The 21,347-nt window shown below is 48.0% G+C and overlaps 1 long non-coding RNA gene across 1 annotated transcript; it reads left to right on the top strand.

Annotated features, from left to right (window-relative positions):
• Positions 1-6,181: 6,181 nt before the first annotated feature.
• LOC127043220 (uncharacterized) lies at positions 6,182-10,316 on the top strand. The gene is made up of 3 exons (XR_007772184.1): positions 6,182-6,220; positions 7,823-7,855; positions 10,245-10,316. It is a non-coding gene; the product is annotated as an uncharacterized LOC127043220 (long non-coding RNA).
• Positions 10,317-21,347: the final 11,031 nt, after the last annotated feature.

Genomic DNA, 21,347 nt, shown 5'->3' with positions numbered 1-21,347 from the left:
ATACATTTTAGGCTGGAAATTAGAAGGAGGCTTCTACCCATCAGAAGAGTAAAGCTCTGGAACAGCCTCCCCATACGAGTAGTGGGGGGCAAATGACCTAAGTAGTTTTAAGATGGAGCTTGATACGTTTATGAATGGGACAATATGATGTGGCTTCTTGTGATAACGGGATTGGACACAGTGACACAGAGATCCCTTCGAGTCCTCTATCTTATATTCCCATTTATGTGGCTAGCCAGAATATCCAGGGTTGCAGTAGTTAATGCTAACATCCAACCATTTTTTGAAGACAGATTAAAACTCATACTTCAAGTCTTAACCTCTAACTATTAGGGATTAGGATGAGTCTGAAAGGGGGGAGACAGATTACCCTACATCTTCCTAACGTCCAGTTTGAATGCCATCCTCTGAAACATCTGGTGGTCTCCGCTCTGATCCAGCCTGGGATTTCCTAGGTTCCTGGTAGGGTTGCCAGGCATCCAGTTTTTGACTGGAATGCCCAGTTGAAAAGGGACCGTGTTGGCTCCGGTTGACTCCACCAACTGATCCATTAAAAGTCCTGTCAGCAGTGCAGGGGAGCTAAGGCAGGCTCCCTGCCTGAAATAGCTCTGTGCAGCTTCTGGAAGCAACTGCCAGGTCCTTGCGGCCCCTAGGTGCATGGGCGGCCAGGGAGGCTCCATGTGCTACCCCCGCCCCTCGAGTGCTGACTCCGCAGCTCCCATTGGCTGGGAACTGCGACCAATGGGAACTGTGGTGGGGGCATCTGTGGGTGTAAGGGCAGGGCACGGAGCCTCCCGTCCCTGGCTGCCCATGAGCCATGGGGCTGCAGGAACCTGGCAGCCGCTTCCTAGGAGCCGCAGTAAGCGCTGGCGGGACTGCGTACCCTGAACCCCATCCCACACTCCAACCCCCTGCCCCAGCCCTGAGCCCCCTCCTGAAATCCAAATCCCTCATCTCTGGCCTCACCCCAGAACCCACACCCCCAAATGGAGCCTGCATCCCCCTGCACCTCAGCCCAGAGCCCCCTCTTGCACCCTGAACCCCTCATTTCTGGCCCCATCCCAGAGCCAACACCCCCAGCTGGAGCCTTCCCTCCTTCTCACACTCTGAACCCCCTCAGCCCCAGCCAGGAGCCCCCTCTTGTACCCCAAACCCTTCAACCCTGGTCTCGCCTGAGTCCACACCACCAGCCAGAGAACTCACACCCCAACCCCCTGCCCCATCCTGGTGAAAGTGAGTGAGGGTGGAGGAGAGCAAGTGATGGAGGGAGGGGGACGGAGCAAGTGGGGGCTGCGCCTCAGAAGGGGTGGGGCCTTGGGGGAGGGGGTGGGGCAGGGGTGTTCGGTTTTGTGCCATTAGAAAGTTGGCAACCCTAGTTCTTGGTGGAGGCTGGCAAGGTGAAAGGTGTCTGTAAAGGCATATTAAACTGTTATACTGTTCAGCCACAAGGCAACAGACCTTTTTAAAGCTAACCTGTGCCATTGCTGGCAATGCATTAAAGGATCTTCTAGTGAACACATCTGGTGCGTCTTGCTCTGAGAAGGGAGCTCTGTAGCCAGGAGCGGCTCCAGGCACCAGCGCAGCAAACACGTGCCTGGGGCGGCGAGCCACCGGGAGCGGCCTGCCAGCCCCTGTGAGGGCAGCAGGGAGGTGGCTTTCGGTGGCATGCCTATAGGAGGTCCGCCGGGGAATGCCGATGGCATGGGACCGGCAGACCTCCTGCATAAACTCCTCTTAATCCGCGTGACCAGTGGACCGCCTGTAGGCGCGCCGCCAAAAGCCACCCGCCTGCCTGCCGTGCTTGAGGCAGTAAAAACCATAGAGCTGCCCCTGCCTGTAGCCAGTCCATATCTGGTACAGAACCCTGACCTGCTGGTAAGCAGCCCTACTGTGTACAAAGTGTACGTGAGAGAGGCCCCTCACAAATGGATGGCAATGGTCGTTGGGGAAGTGACTCAGAGTGAGTGGGGAGGATTTTGCCACCTGAGGGTGAGGAAAATGTTGATGCATCAGCCTGTGACATTCACTGCTGGACAAGGATCAGGGAGTCAAATACTGTGATTTCTTGATGTAATAAAAAAAGCCCTGAGAGTGGCTTAGGTATGTGAAAGATAATCAAATCTATGGGCATGAAGTGCTCACCTCCATGGGCTGGGAAGATCTTCTGGCCCCTACATGTAGCACTGAACGAGTAGCTAAATGCATGATTGAGTGAGCAGTTGCCCTCTCCCTGAAGCATGGGACGTCAGCCACTGCTGTAGGCAGGACACCGAACCAACCTAACTGGCCAATGGTCGGGTCTGGCTAATTCAATCTTCTTATCACTGTTTCTCTTCCATGCCTCCCTAGCATGAAGTGGCTTATTGCTTGGAGAGGATTCTGCAGAGCAGCAGCTCTGGGAGACGGACATATGACTCACTTCAGACTTGTCTAGCTAATGGAGAACTTGCTTTCTAAAGAACTGCCCCTCCAACACACAATACTGCTTGCATGGGGAAAAACTCATGTGCATGTTTATAACAATCCATGGGAACTGGGTATTTGCACATGCAAATAGCCATCTAATTTGCCCTTTGCATGTGCAATCATGGTCCTGTGTACACAAATGTGGGCATGCACTTGTATGTGCATTTTTGTATGTGCATTTTTGCATGTGCAATTGCCCCTCTTTAAGAAAAGAAAAAGGCGTGACTAGGTGTTTTCTGTAAGGGGTCTTAGGCCTATAACTACTGGTGTTTTTAATGAGCTCTTTCTGGGACTAACTACATGGGACAGTCAGGGATATCACATTTTTTTTGTTGTTGTTTAGGGTGAGCCAGGATTGCCTGGAGGAGAAGGACTGACTGGCCCAAAGGTAGGGTTTGGGTGAACCAAAATTAAAGTTTAAAAAAAATATTCAGTGAATTTAGAGCCCAAACTACCCCAGTAAAATGGGACCCCAATCTCAGCTGGTGTTACCATAATACACACAATATTGTGAGAATTAATTATTTGTCTGGCTCTTTGAAATCCTCACCTGAAGGGAAATATATGAATGCAAAGTCTATTGATATTAAAACAAAGATATTTGTCCTCTTGCTTTGCAAACTCCTCGAAGAAATATCCAAAGCTCTTTCTCCTACAGAGTGCAGGGTTTGCATGTTCTTTGGCTGATATTTCATTGCAAATGGATCTTTATCTTAACAAAAGCATCTTTCATTTTCCAGGGTAAAAAAGGCCAAGCAGGTATCAAAGGGGAGAAGGTGAGAAGGGTCCTTAAACTGATAGAAATAAATGTTGCTTGGACATAAGAGAGGAGAGAGAATAGGCCTGATTTTGCTCTTGGTCATACTGGTATAGATTAAAGATAAAGTTGGTGGAGTTACACTGGTCTAAAACCAGTGTGGTTGGCAGCAAAATTGGACCCAATATCTGAGGGGTCTTAGCCTGTTGAATGTGTATTCAGTTTTCTTTTGAGGAATATTTCCCATGCATATTTGTTGTTTTACAGACCCCCAAGGCACATTCCTTCTGCACTTTCATTTAATTATTAAATCAAAGATCAAAATAAAATTGGGCATTTTTATTAGCATTTGCAGCTAGGATAAAAATAAGCTACCAATCCTCATGCTTCAGGACATGGGCTCGTCACCAGCTGGGGACAGGAAGATATCTCCCCTGCAGGTGACTTCCTCTGCAGTTTTGAGCACCAGGTTCTGTCAAAGAGACACTGAAGTAGATGGACCATTGGTCTGTTCTGGCAACTCTTACGCACCTAATATCCTTATGTATTTTCTGTCGCTTGCAGGGGGAACGTGGAGAAATGGGACCGAAGGGACTTCAAGGAATTGCTGTAAGCCGATCAAGTTGCTTGACAAGCTGGTGTCAGAATAAGCTTGCCTGTAACAAATGGAACCATCCCAAACCCTTTCTTGATGAGACCATTGCAGAGCCAGCTCGTTTTAGATGTTGTGGTGCCTTTGGAGCCACTTTCAACAGCTCTTGCAAATATTGTCGTCTCTGTTTGGCATCTCCCATTGCTAGAGATGCTCAACCTGGCTCTCATTTACACGAATGTCCCTTTATGCCATTCTGGGTAAAGAGGCATTAAAGTGGGCCTTTTACCTGCCAGAATGGTGTGAAAGAAACATGGTATTAATGAGAATCAGGCTCTTCATTAACGTGAGTCTGCAATGGGTGCATTTAGGGTGACCAGATAGCAAGTGTGGAAAATCAGGACTGGGGGTGGGGGGTAATTGGCACCTATATAAGAAAAAGCCCCAGATATCAGGACTGTCCCTATAAAATTGGGACATCTAGTCACCCTAGCTGCATTTAGGTTGAAGACTAGTCCCATCCCCTTTTGGCCTCCTGGAATGGCAGTGAGGTGGTGAGATTTGGCTGTCGCAGAGTTTGATTTAGGTTTCCTACTGACTGGCAGATATCTCTCTCGCCCCCAAAAGCCCTTAGAGTGGGGGCTGGTATAGGTGCTTTCTGGTCTTGTATTCAAACTTCTTTCAGTTAAAAATTGGGTGGGAAATCTCATGAGAACAGAATTTCTAATGAGATTTGCATGTGCATGTGGATCTGGTTGGAGGTCCCTGAAGAAGAACTACTCCATGGCGTAGGGCTGGGCTTTTGTTGAAAATCCCAGTAGTGGGCCATAGAGTTTATCGCTTCTAGGTCGCCTTATTCAAATTGGGCCCAGGTTCATGATCAATGTTCCCATCTGATGGCTGAGGGGAATTCTATGTTCCAGGTGCTGGTGAGCTTGTTCCACTCCCCAATGGACGAGTTTTCATGGCATTATAATCATTATCACGTTTAGCTCCCTTTTGGGGGAAGTCTTATCAGAGAAGCTAACAGCTAAATGCACCATGAAGACACAATTTGACACTATGGTTGTCCCGGCTGTACAATGTGGCCCCTTTGGGACCCCGGAATTAAACAACCGAAGTATTTTTAACCTGTTGGACATGTTCCTTTGATGTTTTACAGGGTCTTCCAGGAATGGTGGGGCAGAAAGGAGACCAAGTAAGTAATATGAGGTGGGGGGGTCGGGTGGGTCATTTAGATCGAGGATCCAGGGCAAAGAACAGGAGTCAGGACTCCTGATAATCAGATAACGTCCTGAAAATAGTGACTGCGTCTAGCTCCCTTTACAAATTTCCTCTCTTCTGGTACATTGTGTTCCAAGCAGGGCAGGGGGAATAACGGATTTTTTCAGTTCACTGGCACCTCTGAAATTTTTATTAAATTCATTTTGGGTCAAACCAAATCAGAAAACTGCAAAAAAATTCATCAACTAGGGAAAAAAGTCCATTTTGAGTCTAGCAAAAATGTTTTGTTTCTACCATTTTAAAAGAACTAGATTCACAAAGTGAGTAGTGGTGGGGTCTCCTTTAGCTCAGTAGTTAGGGGTGCTTACCTGGGATGTAGGAAACCCTGGTTCAATTACCCCCCCTGCCTGTTGTGGGGAAGGCACCTGTACTTGGGTCTCTCTCCTCTCATCTCAGGTGACTGGGCCACAGGCTATTCTTCTGTCAAGCTCTCTCAACCTGTTCCACTTAGTGTAAACAGTAACTGGAGCAGGGACTTGAACTTTGGTCTCCCACATCCCAGGTGAATGCCCAAACCCCAGCCAATAGTGTACATCTCTCACGCTCTTTCCCTGTGCCAGTGATCATTCTTATTCATCACAGTCATTCATAATGACAACAAGGGGCATTGGGCCAATGAAAGACACACAGCATCATTCCGGCCATACCAAATTCACGGCCATGAAAAATGCATCACAGACCATGAAATCTGGTCTTTTGTATACATTTGTCCTATACTATACATAGATCAGTTCTGAAGACAGTGCGGAAGTAAGGGTGGCAATACCACAGCTCCCCTACAATAACCTTGTGACCCACCCCATCCCTTTTTGGGTCAGGACCCCCTACAGTTACCACACCATGACATTTCAGATTTAAATAGCTGAAATCACTAAATTTATGATTTTTAAAATCCTATGGCTGTGAAATTGACCAAAAAGGACTGTGAATTTGGTAGGGCCCTAAGCATCATCCTAATGTCTTACTTCTGTCCTTCTGTGCCTGAGCTGGGGGCTGGTTTAAGAAATGATGCTCTAGGTTTTTATAAGCATAAAAGCACTTAATTTTCTAACTTGTAACTTTATGTATTTCCTCTTTTCTTTCAGGGAAGTCAGGGCTTTCCAGGTGCTCCGGCCATGGGGGTAACTATGAGTGGACAATGGTTCTAGTAACTCACCTGCACAATAGATACTGCATCACTCAGTGTACAATACAGACACGGTTTGTGCGGCTTAACACACAGCTTTACAGCAGGCAGCATGAAAAGCTGAAGAACTCAGGAAGTCTTACTGAACCGTCTGTTCACACTCACTGTTAAAGTCACATGGATTCACACGTTGCACTGACCTCTGAAAACCAGGCTCCTCGGTGGTGGAATTCTGAAAGCCAGTTCCACATTAGTGATTACTGCTATTTCTTCTGTAATATGCGATTTCCTGGAAGGCCCTGATCAAGACTGGGGCCCCACTGAGAATGGTGCTAGAAGGACAATCCTGGCCCCAAAGATTTTGTAGTTTAATCCAATCCATTTAATCTGATCTCCCGTTATGAGAGTTAGCACAGGGCTGATTTGGGCACTACGAGGGCACTTAAATTTATTCTGATAGATACTGAGGCCTGCTGGATCCATCGAGGCTCAGCCCTGGTGTAATAAAGTCCTTGGGCTGTTCTGGGTAAGTCTGGACCAGTTAACTGGCCCTGCTACCCTGAAGGTGAATTACCTTTGGATCCCACACTTGGGCTTACATAGGCCCTGATCCAAAGCCCACTGAAATATATGAGAGTCTTTTTCAATGGGTTTCGGATCAGGTCTATAGTCCTTTCTGGTGTTGGATACAGTACAGGAGTCAGCTTTTGCCATTAAAACACAGGGTGCAAGGTCCTATGCGGTAATGGAAGTAGACTGAGCTTATTTTGCTTTGAAACTTGAGTTGTGTCCTCCCCCACTCAGACCGCAGTGTAACATGATCTGAATGTGGCTGAGGGAACTGGGGTTATTTAGTCTGCAGAAGAGAAGAGTGAGAGGGATTTGATAGCAGCCTTCAACTACCTGAAGTTTCCCAAGAGGATGGAGCTGGGCTGTTCTCAGTGGTGGCAGATGGCAGAACAAGGAGCAATGACCTCAAGTTGCTGTGGGGGAAGTTTAGGTTGGATATTAGGAAAAACTTTTTCACTAGGAGGGTGATGAAGCACTGGAATGGGTTACCTAGGGAGGTGGTGGAATCTCCTTTCTTAGGGCTGGTCCACACTAGGGGGGGGAAATCGATCTTAGATACGCAACTTCAGCTACATGAATAACGTAGCTGAAGTCGAATATCTAAGATCGGATTACTCACCGGTCCACACCGCGCGGGACCGATGTTTGCGGCTCTCCCTGTCGATTCCGGAACTCCGTTGGGGTTGATGGAGTTCCGGAATCGATATAAGCGCGCTCGGGGATCGATATATCGCGTCTAGATTAGACGCGATATATCGATCCCCGAGCAATCGATTTTAACCTGCCGATACGGCGGGTAGTCTGGACGTGGCCTTAGAGGTTTTTAAGGCCCAGCTTGACAAAGCCCTGGCTGGGATGATTTAGTTGGGGATTGGTCCTGCTTTGAGCAGGTGGTTGGACTAGATGACCTCCTGAGGTCTCTTCCAATCCTAATCTTCTATGATTCCATGATTCTAATATCCACCTGTGGCAGGGACATAATTCCTCTAAATAAAGAGGACACTTATGTGGCTTCCTTTTCTCCTAGGTTGTTGGACCTCCAGGCAAGAAGGGTGCCAGAGTAAGTTAACTATGCAGAACAACTTTAGACTTGCATGAGACCTTTGCCTAAGAAGACTAGGGCTGAGTACCATTTTACTCACTGAGATTCCTGGGATATATGGAGACCTGGCCTCATGAAATGACAGAGTTCAAGTGAACAGAGACTGGAACATAAGAATGGTCATACTGGGTCAGACCAGTGGCCCATTTAGCCAGTATCCTCTCTCTGACAGTGTCCAGGGCCAGATGCTTCAGAGGGACTAAGCAGAACAGGGCAACTGAGTGATCCAACCCCTAGCATCTAGTCCCAGCTTCTAGCAGTCAGAGGCTGAGGGACACCCAGAGCATGGTGTTGTGACCCTGACCATCTTGTCTAATAGCCATTGATGGACCTATATTCCATGAACTTATCTAATTATTTTTTTGAATCCAGTTATAGTTTTGGCCTTCACAACGTCCCCTGGCAATGAGTTCCACAGGTTGATTGTGTGTTGTGTGAAGAAGTACTTCCTTATGTTTGTTTTAAAGCTACTGCCTATTAATTTCATTAGGTGGCCCCTTGGTTGTGTGTCAGAGTAAATAACAGTTCCTTATTCACTTTCCCCACACCCTTCATCATTTTATAGGCCTCTAGCATATCTTCTCCCCTGCTCAGTCTCTTTTATAAAATGAACAGTCCCAGTCTCTTTAGTCTTTCCTCATATGGAAGCTGTATTCAAAGTCTGCGTATAATGACACATGATCAGCAATGATGATTCTGCCCCATTAATCTTTCTCTTGTTTATATGCAAGCAAATTTAAACCCTCACATAACATCTAGACACGTAGACGTAAATTTGCTTCCAGCAATTCTGTTTCTAGGGTCAGCTTGTGGAAAAGGCTTAGATTGTGGGGTACTGGTTAAGGAGGTTAGTAAAGCATAGACCCAGTGCCCAGGACAGACTCTGGACTCTGTCTTAGTGGAGAGGTGTTGACATTGCTGGAGTAAACTCAGTTTCCAAAATCCAGGGACTTCTTAGAGGTGGAAGAGATCACCTGCTGCATTAGCCATGCCATGCACCTGCTTGACAGCAGAATTGATTTATTTTCCTTTTTTTCCCCACCCTTATGGATGTGTCTGGTCTGGAATGTTCTAACTCTGGTACTTCCCTTACCACAGTGGTTCCCAAACTGGGGTGCACCCCCCTAGTTTTTTGGCAGAGCCCCAGCCAGCCCCCGGGGGGGGCAGGGCGGGAGCACCACCTAGCTCTGATCTACCCCCAGCTCTGCTCTGGCCCTGCCCCTAGCCACGGTTCCCAGCCCTGTGCCCAGCCCTGCCCCCGGCTGGGTCTCTGCTCCCAACCCCAGACCTGCCCCAAGGTGGGGCTCTGCACCTGGCCCCAGCCTTGACCCCTGCCCATGGCTCCATTCCCAGCCCCGGCCCCAACCTCAGCCCCCTTCCCCTGTCAGCATTCTGCCCTCCCAGAGCCATGGTCCCACTCCCAGCCACGGCTCCTGGGTGGGCTGCAACCCTGAAAAGTCTGTGGACCGCTGCCTTAGCAGCTCATTGCCTCACTTAGAACTACAGAACTTAGGCTACATTTTCCCTGCTGCAGCCCTTCTGGCTAGTACTGATTTTGTTGCCTAAGAAGGCTAATATATCCCTCAACTCCTCTTCCTAACATCCCCCTTACAACATGACAAACTGCTGCTTTTCTTTTCTTTAAGCTTGAGCATGCCCAATTCATTTATCCCCATTGTTCTCCAACCGTTTCCATTCTGTGGGGCACTCCTATAAGAGATGGATCCTCTCATGAGACCCACCTCCCATTATGGGACTTGGCAATACTCTCTTGGTTGCTATCTGGGTCTCAAAACATTTCATTCCATTGGCAGAGTGGCACGGTGGCAGAGGGGTCTGCGAGGTCCTTAGCTTTCTCCTTGCCTCATACGTCCTAATCTTCAGACCTTTTATAACTTTTGTTGGTAAAATACCAGCCTCTTTTGAAGCTTCATAGCAGACAACTCCTGGGCCAGTGTCTCATCACATTTACACCAGTGTAAATTAGGAGTTGCTCCAATGGAGTTAAACCGGTGTACATGAGAGCAAAGTCCGGCTAACGCTGCTAATTCCTTCCCCTGTTGCACAGTTTTTCACAGCTAAGGATATTATTTTCAGAGCCTCAGACTCCATGAAATCCACTAGGGACTTAACTATAGATATTGATTTTTACATAGTAGGCACCCAGATACTATGGTGATGGGCGGCAGGATAAAATCCGAAGATAAATGGGTAGATTTCTCAACGAAACTAGTCATCCGAGTGGATTGAAAACTGTGAACTACACATTGCATGGATTCCAGCAGTCACACAGGAAGGGCAAGCCCTGGATAGGACATTACTAACTTTGTGACTTCTTCACACTTAGGGGGATATTGGACCTGTCGGCCTCACAGGACCACAGGGAAACAAAGGAAAACAAGGAGATAAAGGAGAGAAGGTAAAGGCTATGCTTGTGGCACTGGAAACTTTCAGTTCCTTTGTGGGTTCAAATTGTATATTGTGGGTGTCTGCAAAGAACGCCACAATGTGGCCTGAGCTTCTCATTAAGCTAACTGGTGTGCACGGTCCATGCATGGTAGCCCCCGATGTTTGCAGTGGCACACTGAGGCCAAAGACTTTGAGATAAGTATGTTGTAAGGAGGGAGGGTGACAATGAGGTCCAGCAATACATGTCTCCTTTCACTTTCTATCTTTCCTCGCTGGAAATGCATCATGTGGGAGCTGCCTCCTTTCCGTCTGGCCCTAAACGCAAAGGCTTGTCTGTTGAGTTGGAAGCTGTCTGGGGGTGGAACTGTATCTCCCTTTGTGTCTTCTGCAGCACAAAGCACACTGTCTGGTAATTATAGTATGAACTGGAAGCAGGTCAGCATCTCTGAACCCTGAGTGGGTGGTCTTAAGAGAGGGGAGAGATAGATAGTTGAAGCAATGGACACACCACGTGACATGTTACTGAAGCAGGGTGACATAGGGAGCAGGGGCAGGCAACCTCCAGCTGGTGCTTGGGGAAGGGAATTCTCAAGGGCTTCCGTAGGTTGAGAGCAGACCGGTGATGCTAACGCAGAGTCGGACAGGCAGCCGGTGCAATGATGGTGGAACAAGAGTGATGCACTCTCTCTGTTCACTGATCAGAATTCTAGCAGCAGCGTTTGCCCCCAGATATGACTTGTTCAATGTGATGTTCATGGCAGATACTAGCACAAAAGACCTAAGAGCCTTTGCATGAGAACTGCTGCCTCCTGAAAACCTCCATGCTGGCTGCCGAGCCCAGGTCTGTATTCCTGCAAGTTGCTGAATGCTGCTGATGCCCGATGAGAGAGACAGTCTCATCTCAGTCTTCCTAGGGAGGCAGGAAAAGGGAGGAGGACAAAAGAATCACTGTATTTTACTGCAAGCAGCACTGTGAATTTGATGCATTTGTGTTCCTTGCTCTCCCTGCAGGGAAGTCCAGGTTTTGGCATTCCAGGGCAACCAGGATTGAAGGGGGACATGGGCGAAAGGGTGAGTGGGGACCATGCCATGAATGGGAACTGAGAGGGGAAAGGACAGACAACAAGAGACCCTGAGCTTGATTCTGCTCCGTTACCTCTGTGTACCTGCACTGAAATCAACGTGACGAGTCAGTGGGGCTGCACTAAGTGAAATCTAGGGTGACCAGACAGCAAATGTGAAAAATTGGGATGGGGGTGGGGAGTAATAGGAGCCTATATAAGAAAAAGACCCCCAAATCAGGATTGTCCCTATAAAATCAGGACATCTGGTCACCCTAGCGAAATCTGGCCTAGCCCCATGTGGCCTGTCATTAGCAAATTAATCCAGTAGCTTCTGATACAAAAACGATGCACCTTAAACACTCTACAGAGCCCATAGGGCATGATCGTATTACAGCGCAGCTCATCCCAGGCTGTGGGACTGCAGAGCAAAGGTGAAGGTGAACTCCCCCTGTTGTGCAGATCTAGGGTCGCCCCCTGAATCTGTTACTTAGAATCATAAAAGATTAGGGTTGGAAGAGACCTCAAAGAAGGACCAACACCAACTAAATCATCCCAGCGAAGGCTTTGTCAAGCCAGGCCTTAATCAGGTCCCTGCCATTGCAAGGACTTTGGGCATGGCTGCACCACAGTCCCTCCTGTTCTCTGCCTGTGGCTCACCACCGTTTAATGTCCAGAGGGCTGTAGCGCTGTTGGGCTGGGTGTGGGGATGGCTGACTGGTGGCCTGTCATATACAGGCTGTCAGACTATGAGATCTGGTCAGGTCCCTTCTGGCCTTAGACTCTAGGACTTTGGCTATTTTGAAACACAGGACTGTGGACAATCAAAGCCCTTGCTATTAAAAAAAACATGCTTTCTCCCCCCTCCCCATGTGATAGCATACTAGTCCAGCTGCTAACAGAGCGCAAGCAAAGAGCAGGTGGCTGCATAACGTAGCACCTCAAAAAGCTGCAAAAGGCAGCTTCGAACAGCTCAGCTAAGGGAAGATGCCACTTTGGCTCACCAGGCAGACCTGCTGCTTAGAGACCATAAGTGTCCTACCTGGTGTTGGCTGCTGTAGTTCAAAGACATACACGCACATTGTGTCCCAGGCCACAGAATGGCCATTTTAAAGCCTGGCCACCAACTGGCAAACTTGGGCACACTTAGGCCAAGGTTTTTAATTGTGACTGTCATTTCAGAGAGCTCAAATTGCGACACTTTCCAGGGACCTTAATTTCAAAGAGTGGGTGCTTAGCAGTTTCCAACACACCCTTTTAATGTGTCTCAGATTGGGTACCCAAAATCACTAGCCAGGTCTAAACATGTTGGCTGCAGCACCCGCATTCCTAGAGTGTCTTCGGAATTACTTGCGTGAGTTGTAGCTGCTGCTGACTGTGTTTTGCTTGGGTTGTGAGATCAGAACTCAGTGACATCTAGGGGTATTGTTCTTCCAAGTGATTTACAGTCTGATTTCTCCGCAGGGGAATGTAGGTTTATCCGGCAAACCTGGCCTAAAGGTGAGTGAGCACAGACCGCATAGCGTGCACAGCAAAATCACAACTCTTGCTTGTGTCGCCCAAATGGAGTTTGGTCAGTTGGGTTTTGCAATGAAAAAATGATGCTGTTAAAGTGGGATTAGAGTGGACATTTGTGGGGCAGGGAAGCTGTAAAGACTGAAGAGGCTTCAAGGCAAGTTGTGGCTCTTCTGGAATCTCCATTCAGCAGAGCTGGGGCCCTGGACATTGCAAGAGGACAGGCTAAAACTGCCTCTTTGTTCTCTCCCCTTGCTTAACCCTAACACACCAGTAGGAAGGTGTCCAGGCCATTTCTGGGTATGCAGAAACCTAGAGACCTCAATCCCAATATAACCTACTTTCCATCCCTTCTGGGGACTTAGAGGGCCAGCTTGAAATATCTTCTAAAGGCTGGATTCAAAAATACCTCTCAGTGTCTCTTTGCAATGTGCCAGACCAGTGGACAAGGGCACGGAAAAAAGCCTAGATGCAGATTCACAAAGATACTCAGGCAGCTGACTCCCCACCCCCCACCAAAGTACCTCTGTCAGTCTGGCCCCTCGTGCAGCAAAGAGTCTTGTGGCACCTTATAGACTAACAGACATATAGGAGCATGAGCTCACCTATGCGTTCACCCATGAAAGCTCATGCTCCTATACGTCTGTTAGTCTATAAAGTGCCACAGGACTCTTAGTCTGGATCTATGAAAGCAGCAAACACGGCTACCCCTCTGATACTTAATGATGATATTTCTCTCATGGCGTTCCCTAGACTTTGTTGAAGGGGAATTTTGTTTTGGGAGACTGGTCCTTCCCCAAATATGGCAGAAAAACTGTGGGCTGCTTTGGGATGGGTGGACTTGGGGGATAGGGAGAGGGTGCACCTAGGTGATTGGGAGATGTAGGCCAGAGTGGAAAAGCAAAGGCTCGCAAAGGTGAGGACAAGACGTTTTAACTCAATGTGGTGGAGAAGTGGGGGAGCCAGTGGACAGAGGTGAAGGGTGTTTGGGTAAGGAAGGATGATGTTAGTGCTGTGGAGAGCTGTTGAGGCTGCTCAGTCTTGGAGCTCCGATGTTAGCTGCACTAGCTGAGAATGCATCATACTGATTCAGCAAACCTCGATGTCACTCGTAAAGAACGGCTACAGGCTTGGTTCGGTGGTAAAGACCCTGGGCCAGGCTTATTATCGAGGAAGCATGGTACTAGCACCCTGGCTCCCACGACATGGGACCAGCTCGATCAGGACACCAGAGATGCTGCTTTTATGACTTCTCTATTTATACATTGATACAAACAAGTTAAGTATTACTCTCCAGATGTTGTTAGCTAGAACTTTTATCCTTGTACCTGCTAGTTAGAACAAAATATCCTCATCCATTATCCTGTCATTCCCTCCTTATGTTCTGAGGGGTCAATGTGTTCTTGTACTATCCCTGAAGAATGTGTTTATATAGTTACTTGAGAGAGCTGTGTATTTTTGTACCATCCTTTCCAGACAAGAATGTGCTAACGTAGTTAACTGACACCTGGCGCGTTGCTATTGTGCTGAAGCCCGGCCTACTCCGGTTCAAAGCCTTTGGTTCATACTGTTACTTATGCGTAGGGCACCAGCATGGCCTACAAAGGGGACATGGTGATGCTGGTGAGCAATGATAAGAATGAATATAGAATGCCTCTTTTGCAAACCTTACCTAGGTGAGATGTTTAGGTGCCAAACAGCGTGAGCTGGGCTTGTTTCACATCCCTAAACACAGCTGCCATAGAGAGAGAGAGAGACCCACATCACACAGCAGCTTAGAACACTGGGGGTACAAAATGCAGAAGAAAGCAACAGTTATGTTCACTGTTTATCTCCAGGGGGAAATGGGTCTGAGGGGAGAGAAAGGTGAACCAGGAACACCTGGGAAACCAGGAGAGACCGGACTAAGAGGTAAAGATGTAAGTAGAAACTAATGGTCCAGTAAGTCATGTCAGTACACTTTGCTGAATTGCATCATTTTCTTAGACACAAAAGGAAAAAGATGCTTCCATATTAAAAATGGCTCCTTGCTACCATCTGATAAGGGGAGAGTGGTTTATGTGGAAGGAGCTGGTGGGTGTCAGTTTTGTTTTGGGCATGGGAGGCTGGAACCTGCAATAATGAGGTGAAATGGCTCAGTCTGTGACCCGTTACACTATGTGAAATTCAGGTACTCAAGCAAAATACCGCTCTGCTCTGTCCCAGCTGGCGTGAAGATGCACAGCAATGTGGCTGTGTCCTGGGCATTAGGGCACATATCTGGGCAGAGCTCTGTCAGTCAAAGTGCACTGGCTCTTTAACTTCATCTGAAGTGGGACAGATATATGCACCAGGGCATTTGTGTTGCAACATCTTGACATTGCACCATCACATGATGACATATCGTCAAATCGTGACAACTGTACGTTGCACCATGATATCTTGGCATTTTGACGATGCACTAACCCTCAAGGACATTTTAGGGCATGCTGGTTTATTTTGCAGGATGTCAGACTGCTCCATTAGAATTGAGACAGGCAGCAGTCCAATGTTCCCTCTTAATTTTTTCCATCCATGTGCGGAATAAATTTTGTTATGTGCACCAAGGCATGTGTGGACGTGCGCCACTGTAGAAACAAAAAATCCTAGATATAATATATATTTTTAAAAAGTTACCACAGGGATAATTACTTCAGTCAGGACAGGCTAGGCATTTTAGAACTCACTTCTCAAAGAATTAAATTTAAGTGTAAGAGAAATAAAAATTATTAAATGCACAGATCAGTCAAAAAACTAAAATAACACACTGAAAGAATAAAATTACAGAACATATCTGTGCATTGCAGGAAGTACCAAAAAGTAACAACAACAATAAAACAAGTATGTGTTGGGAGGTGAGAGTGAGATATAGAGGCTGTGTGTGTGTGTGTGTGTGTGTGTGTGTGTATGTGAGAGAGAGAGAGAGAGATTGTGTGAGCTGACTGCTGGGGAAGTCTCCGAGACCATGGCTGTCTCTTTAAGAAAGGCACTCACTCACCCGTAAGGCTGGTTTAGATCTCAGACCGCAGCTGCTCTCGAGTTCTGAGCCAGGCTGGCCCCTCTCCTCTGCTCTGTGAAGATGGGGTACAGGGAACACCCTGACATCAGCACCCCCCTCCCACCCCTGCTTTGCACAGCCAGCAGAAGGGTCCTGGGAGCAGCTGCAGGAGTAACGTGGGTGCAAAGCAGCGGGGGGAGGGGCACCTGAACACTTGCTGCCGGATGTGCGCAGCTCTGCTAATCAAGTGTGCAGCATTTGAATCTCTCCTGCGTGGCCACCCAACTGCGTAGCTTAGAGGGAACACAGGCAGCCACCCTAGAGAGCTTTATTACAGGCCTCAGGGAAGACTCTTTACTAATGACAGCCAATAGCCACTCTCCTTTAGTTCAAGGAGTTTGACCGTCCAAGAATCTTTCCATCACTGGAGTTACTATCACATTGTCCTGTGGCAGAATAGAGCCCAAGTGTCCCTTGTATGTACTGATCCACAAAGGAGAGGATTAAAGGGAAGAGCCCTGATCCTCATCTCAGGTTACACTAGAGTAACATCACTGACTTCAGAGGAGTTACTTCTGGTTTACACTGGCAACAGTAAGATCAGAACTCAGCCAGACACTTTAATCCAACTGGGAAATTCAGAATAACAAAACTGGTCACAAACTGAACTTTAATCTGACACTTTTTGTTATGTTCTAGGGAGAACCAGGGCAGAAAGGGAACATGGGGACTAAGGTAACATAAAGGGAATTCTGTGCTTTCCCTTAGCCACGGAGATGGTTGAGCTCTCTCTGCTGTAGTCTGTAGTAGAATGCGGAACCTCCTGATAAATATTAATGTGAAGTAGTTCTGATGTGACTCCTAAGTCATCCAAAAGGACCCTCTTGTTTTCCCATTTTGAGGGCTTTGATTCAGATGAGAGGCGTGGAGGTCAGGTTTGCATTTGGTTCAGCTTGGCTCGACCAACCCAAGTTATTGAAATGTCCCCCAAACTGGCTCCAACTCTGGTTAGGTTTTTCCTTCTGGGTTCGGTTTCACCTGCCAAAGTTAGAGACTGCAACCGGCCTGTCAAACTGGACTTCAGAACCTTTTTCCTTCCGGGACAGGAGTTCCACCCCCAAGTTCTGAGGGGTGGGAGTAGCTATGAGGGCGGTCACCTGCTTGTTAAGGCTGAGGAGGTGGAAAGCAGGAGACTTTCCCAAAATCCCATTGATGATTGGTGGGAATTGTCAACCTCCTCTCACCTCTACTAGCATTATTGCAACTCTGACATCTCCCTGCAACATCTGACCCTATTTACTCTAGCTCCGGGCACCCACTGAAATGTCATCCCCATTTACTGCACCTCTGACGACCCACCCCATCTTTATCATTGCCTGCTCCTCTGGTGGGTGCTGGGGTAGGAGACTGGCCTCATTCAAAGCCACTGGCCAGATAAGTGGGCTTGACTCTTTCTCCATTTGAACTGGCCTCTGCAGGCATAAGTGCTGCATAATTAATGTCCCAAGTGCTGGGGCAGCCTGACACACCCATTTACCTGAGGCTGCTATTAAGTCTGTAAAAAAAAAATTGTCCTCCTTTCCTTTAGGGAGAAGCAGGCGCCCCAGGGGAGCCAGGAGAGAGAGGAATCCAGGTAATGATTCATTCCAGGGTTCAGAATGAGCTTTCGGTGCTTCAGTGGCATCCTTCAGGCACTGTGTTTCCATGTCTGAGTAGTTATTGAAGGGAATTAGTGAGGGAAAAAGAGATCTGTGCAATGAGTTTAGTGGTTCTCAGCCCAGGGCTTTCTCCTAGGGCTTTCAATCTGGCACCGGTCAGCAGCATTGGAATTCACATGCACAAAGAGTCAACTTCCTAAATGAGAACCACAAAGAGTTCAAGGGAGTACTTATGGTGAAGTCTTCTGCACTTCTGTGCTGCTGCACAGGGTCTGGAAAGCCCATTGGGCTGTATGTGCGAAGATCAATCTCTTGTTTCACTCATGATTGTTTCTTTGAATCATTTTGCAGGGACCTTTTGGGCTTCCGGGCCGTCGTGGAGAACAGGGGATCAAAGGCGAGATAGGAGAACCGGGAAAGCATGTAAGTCAGTCATTGATGGTGTGATGGAAGGAAAGGGAGCTTGGGAGACAATATTGTAGCAGGCAAAAGAGAGGCCCATAACTCTGCTCTTTAAAGGCTGCAAGCTCCCTCCCTCTGTGTGATGGAGCGTGGCAAGCCCAGCGTTGCAGGTCTGCTCCCCAGCAGGAAGGGGTGGAACCAGTTTGAATAACATCTGATTGGGCTGGAGCATAAGACATCAGGCAGGATTCTGCCATGGGCACCCCTGGTGTGCACGCCACATGAGTGTGCAAAATCTCCTCTGCCCACCTCGGAGGAAGTGTCACTTGCATTTCCAGCCTGGTAGATGCTGAGGCTCAGCGTACGTTGAGTGGGCCTGAGGCGGGGGTTGGGGGAGCTGCCTTGACTCTGTGCTACCGAGGGCCGGTTCTCACCTTGCTCCTCTCTCCTCCCAGGGAGTTGCCGGAGAGAAGGGAGACAAGGGTGAAGCTGTAGGTTTGCATGTTTTCCTTTTTAACCTTGTATGAGAGAGAGTCCAGCTTGGGATGTGACACGCTAACGTTCACCACTCGCCTCTTTGGGGGATGGGGGGCGTTGTGTCTCCGCAGGGGAAGCCTGGGCTGCCCGGGTTACCTGGAAGCATTGTGAGTAATACTCTTTTTTTCTGAAGTTGCTCACCGGTGGGAGGGAAGGGGAACTGGGGCAGAGGGGGTGCATTGTCCTGGCAACGAGAGGGAGGGGCTCCCATTCCTTTGCAGGCAGCTGTGCTGTGAGTCTGCAGCAGCACTGAGGGTAGTGGCCTGTACCTAGTGCCTGCCACGAGAGGCCAGAGTCACCGTAGTGGAGACCATAGTCTCTCTGTTGTAGCGAATAGTGGTTTGAGCGTTGGCCTTCCTCCTGATGTCTGATAACGCTTGTACTTCTCAGTCCTCCAGCAGTATGCCTACTTGCTCTCAGCTTCTTGCACACCTCTTGTTCCCAGTTCCTTGCATGCACTTCCTCTCATCTGGCTCCCTGGCTCTCCTTGGCCTGACTGGAGTGAGCCCTTTTATAGCATCAGAGGGGCCTTAATTAGAGTAGGTGCTTAACAGCCTCACTTGACTCTTAGCAAGTTAACTGGAGTCAGGTGTTCTCATTAGCCTGGAGCAGCCCCTGCTTTGGTCACTCAGGGAACAGAAGACTGCTTATCCAGTGGCCAGTATATCTCCCTTCTAGTACTCTGCTGTTCCCAACTGGCCTGGGTCTACCACACCTGCTAAACCCAGGGTTGCGAGTTCATTCCTTGAGGGGGCCACTTAGGGATCTGAGGCAAAAATCTGTCTGGAGATTGGTCCTGCTTTGAGCAGGGGGTTGGACTAGATGACCTCCTGAGGTCCCTTCCAACCCTGATATTCTATGAATACATCACAGCAATTCATTCAGCACATGTGTGAGTATAACAGCCCTCTGGACCTGATTCAGGAATATGAGTACGTGCTTAATGCTATACTTATTCCAGAAAGCACATGGCAAACTTTAAGTACATCCTTTAATCCCACTGAAGTCAATGAGATTTAAGCACATGCTTGACTTCAATGGTTAATCATGACTTAAAGTTAATCATGTGCTTAACTAAATCAGTTCCCATGGGAATATGCTATGGAGGCTCTCAGCTATCTCACCAGGCCTTTGGTTGCCCCAGCCTTGTCATCCTTGGTTGCCGTTCTCCCATTCGCTCACCGCTCACGCACCTCTTAGTGAACTATGCTCCTCTGAAACTGCAACGCCACTGGGGATGGAGAGGGAAGGCAGCGTACGGTCTATGCTGCCCAGTAGGCTCTTAATTCCCAGCTCCTGATGGAAGGGCAGGAGGCTCGACTCCTGTGGCTCTCTCACCCTGCACTAGCACAATGATCACCACACCCAGTGACCTAAGAACATCGTCTTCTGATTCAAAGGGGAAGGGTTCTAAACTGTGCCGTCAAAAGTTGATTCAGCAGCAGAAAGGGGCCCGAACAAATTCCTAAATCTGAACATCCCTGAGCTCTGGGGAACTTTGGATATTGGATTTGCTGTTGGCCTCAATCTCTGTAACGGGTGAGACCTAAACACTTCAAGCTTTGTGGATGTGCAGCCGCAGACTCAAACTTCACAGCTGTCTCATATCTCTACTGCTCATTGGATGAAGACGCTCCTTAGCCTAGAAGCTTTGGATCCAAATATTGCAGCTCAGATGAAGGGCTAATTTTTAGAGGAGGAAAGAAAGTGAGTTAATTAATCCTTGTGCCAAAGGGGTGTATCAGAACCAGAAGGAGGGTACGCGGAGATGAGGTTGCTCATCACAGATCTGTTCCTAATTGGGACCAACAACACTTTGTGACCTGTCTTTCCTCCATCTGGTGTAGGTATCATCTCTGGAGAACAGCATCATCAACAAAGGCGATAAGGTAAAATCTTTCCCTTGCCGGAGAAGCAATGATGCGCTGAGATGACTGTCCCCTAACACTGGTTGTGTAGTTGTTTTGCATGGGAGTGTTTTACCCTCCAACAACAACACAAGTTTTAAATAAGCTGTAACAGCTGCAAAGGATTAAGTTAAAAAAATTAAAGAAATTCTATGAAATAGAGATGATAGAATTGACCTCAAACTTTTCCAGCTGTGAGGAGCACATAATCCTCCACTGCTGTGAAACAAAGGGCATATCTACCCTGCAATCACTCCCAGCTCGAGTAGACACACCCAAGGTAGCTGTAATGTAGCTATCTCAGTTACTGGAGCAGGGAAGCTGGAGCAGCATGTATGTCAGTGCGAGCTGTACAAGCCCACCTGGAAGCCTGGGTAATTATTTGCAGGACTAGCCTGCACTGCTGCACCTTCACTGCTCTGGGAATTTAGCAAGCTCAGGTGCTGTGCTTGCAGTCTCGACATACCCTATGACTTCCAGATCAAGTTTTCTCCACTCAGGTTGACTTTTTTGCAAGTCAAAATCCCACAAAATTCAACTTGGGATCTGAAATGCTGAACTCTGCAAAGCAAACTGAGTTCTCCTGTTCACTTCACCAGTAACAAAGGTGCTGCAAATGGAACGTAGCTGATAATGTTGTTGAGGACGCAAGAGGCAGAATGGACTCCAGCTCTCTTTCCAGAGCTGTGTGGGTTCTGCAGGGCAGACAGGAATAAACACTCAAGCCCTGATTCATCAAAGCATTCACTGAAGTCAATGGGACTCAGGCAGGTACTTGGAATTAAGCATGTGCTTAAGAGCCAGATTTTTAAGGGTATTTAGGTGCCTTACTCCCATTGCCTTAAGTGCTTTGCCAAATGGGGATAGGATCATTTACATGCTTAAAGTTAAGCACATGCTTGAGCACTTTGCTGAACTTGGGCGAAGGCAACTGACTTCTCATTA

The sequence above is a fragment of the Gopherus flavomarginatus genome, chromosome 1 (assembly GCF_025201925.1).
Source record: "Gopherus flavomarginatus isolate rGopFla2 chromosome 1, rGopFla2.mat.asm, whole genome shotgun sequence".
NCBI classification, from domain to species: domain Eukaryota; kingdom Metazoa; phylum Chordata; order Testudines; family Testudinidae; genus Gopherus; species Gopherus flavomarginatus.
Note: the sequence above shows the minus strand (reverse complement) of the source record. Positions and strands in the feature narration are given on the sequence as shown.